Here is a 2187-nt window from a genome sequence, read left to right as displayed (position 1 = left end):
GAGATTTGAATTGAAATAGTTGCTCAGCTATGTCTTGTTCTTAATAGTTAGTCTATGTTATTTAACTTGTTCTTAAAAAAATAAGGATTTCTACGGATCAAGTCAAATAAATAAATCGTTTGATTCAGAGTCAAATAACAAGTGAAGTCTAGGTGGATTTTTCCTTGGGTATTGTCTACATCAATCAATTTTCCCAAAAGTTATTTCCCCAGTTTACTTCCTGTGCATTCTTAGTTTAGTAATTAGTTTAGATAAAACAAACCCTTTTATTTTTAGGCTAGATAAAAAAAAAGTTAATACTAGTACTTTTAGTTCCTTTGGGTTCGACATCCCGGTCTTGCCATAAGCTATACTACTATTTGATAAGGTGCGCTGGCCTTTGTCATGAAAATAGTTAGTTTTTGAGAATGGACATTCATAAATTATAAAACTTTTTGCACGTATCACATCACACGATCAAGTTTTTGGCGCCATTTTCGCAGACCTAAGATATTAGGAACACTCTATTTTTATTACTTTAGCCATTTTATTTTTATTTCAATTTAAATTTTTATTTTCTTTTCTAATTTTTCGTTTATTCACTTCTGGCAGGTTTTTCTAGTGCATGACTAGAAGAAACTGGTTGAGACCATTACTTTTTGATAGTGAGATCAATCGCACAGCTCACAGAAATCGAAGAGAAATAAGGCAAAGCCTAAGATACACAGAGGAAGAGTAAGAGGACGACATTCACACCACAACCGAAAAGATGGCTAAAAATCAGGAAAACCCGCTGCCTCCTGTGATTGCTGCTGATCCAGTAAATCAGAATCCTACTCCACACACTGTGTATAATTATGCTAAACCTACTTTAACAGGAACTGAGTCAAGGATAGTTAGGCCTGTTGTTGTTGCAAATAATTTTGAACTGAAACCTAACACAATTCAAATGATCCAACAATTTGCTCTGTTTGATGGTTTGCAGGATGAGGACCCAAACGTTCATTTGGCGAATTTCTTAGAGTTTTGTGACACTTTTAAGATCAATGCCATTTCTGATGATGCCATTCGCCTTTTTTTTGTTTCCCTTTTTGTTGAGGAACAAAGCTAAACAGCGGTTGAACTCGTTAGCACGAGGGTCAATCACTACTTGGGAACAAATGACCGAAAAATGATTACTTATATATTTTCTGCCGACTAAAACGGCTAAGTTGAGGAATGATATCTCTTCTTTTGTGCAGATGGATCTAGAGACACTCTATGATGCATGGGAGAGATACAAGGACCTATTGACAAGGTGCCCTCAGTATGGGTTACCTTTATGGTTGCAGGTTCAAACCTTTTACAATGGCGTGAACCCCTCAACAAGGTAACTTATTGACGCAGCTGCTGGTGGGACTATCAGTAACAAAACACCTGAAGTGGCTTACGAACTTATTGAAGAGATGTCACTGAATAACTATCAGTGGCAAGTCATAAGAACAAAGCCGACGAAAGCAGCCTGTGCTTTCAACCTCAATGTGGTTACTATGCTATCTAACCAGGTAGAACTCTTAAATAAAAAGATTGACGGTTTGTGCGGTTCTACTCAAGTATATCCAGTGACGAGGTGCGATTCGAACGGAGGAGGAGCATACACAGAATATCAACCCTTCAACCCTAGCACCGAGGAGGAACAAGTTCAATATATGGGTAATAATTCTAGATCTCAAAAGAACCCATATAGTAACACATATAATGCAGGTTGGAGGAACCTTCCCAAATTCTCGTGGGGTGGTCAAGGGAATCAAGGCCATAACATCCTCCGGGTTTTCAACAATCACCTTACCGATAGGAAAAGAAGCCAAACCTTGAAAAGATGCTAACAAAGTTTATCTCAGTGTCGAAAACTTGCTTTCAGAATACCGAAACAGCACTTAAGAATCAACAAGGGTCGATCCAAGGGCTCGAAACTCAGATAGGCCAACTCGTCAAATTGATTTCTGAATGACCACAAGGTAGCTTGCCAAGTAACACTGAATCTAACCCAAGGGAACAGCTCAATGCAATTACCATTCAAGACGAGGAAGGGTTAGTTGAACCCGAACCAGAACCAAGGCAAGGAATGGTGGTAAGTAAAGGTAAAGGTGAGGTAGTCCACAGTGAGCAACAACCGGTAAGTAAAGAGTACAAACCAGGGGTGCCATACCCTAATGCGTTTATTGAAGC

General features: G+C 38.7%; 1 non-coding gene across 1 annotated transcript; it reads right to left on the bottom strand.

The window, feature by feature from the left end:
* Positions 1–1187: 1187 nt before the first annotated feature.
* On the bottom strand, positions 1188–1294 carry LOC121211800 (small nucleolar RNA R71). The gene has a single exon (XR_005907018.1). It is a non-coding gene; the product is annotated as a small nucleolar RNA R71 (small nucleolar RNA).
* Positions 1295–2187: the final 893 nt, after the last annotated feature.

Source organism: Gossypium hirsutum, chromosome A12 (assembly GCF_007990345.1).
Source record: "Gossypium hirsutum isolate 1008001.06 chromosome A12, Gossypium_hirsutum_v2.1, whole genome shotgun sequence".
Classification (NCBI taxonomy): Eukaryota; Viridiplantae; Streptophyta; class Magnoliopsida; order Malvales; family Malvaceae; genus Gossypium; species Gossypium hirsutum.
This window is presented reverse-complemented; position numbering and strand designations above follow the sequence as displayed.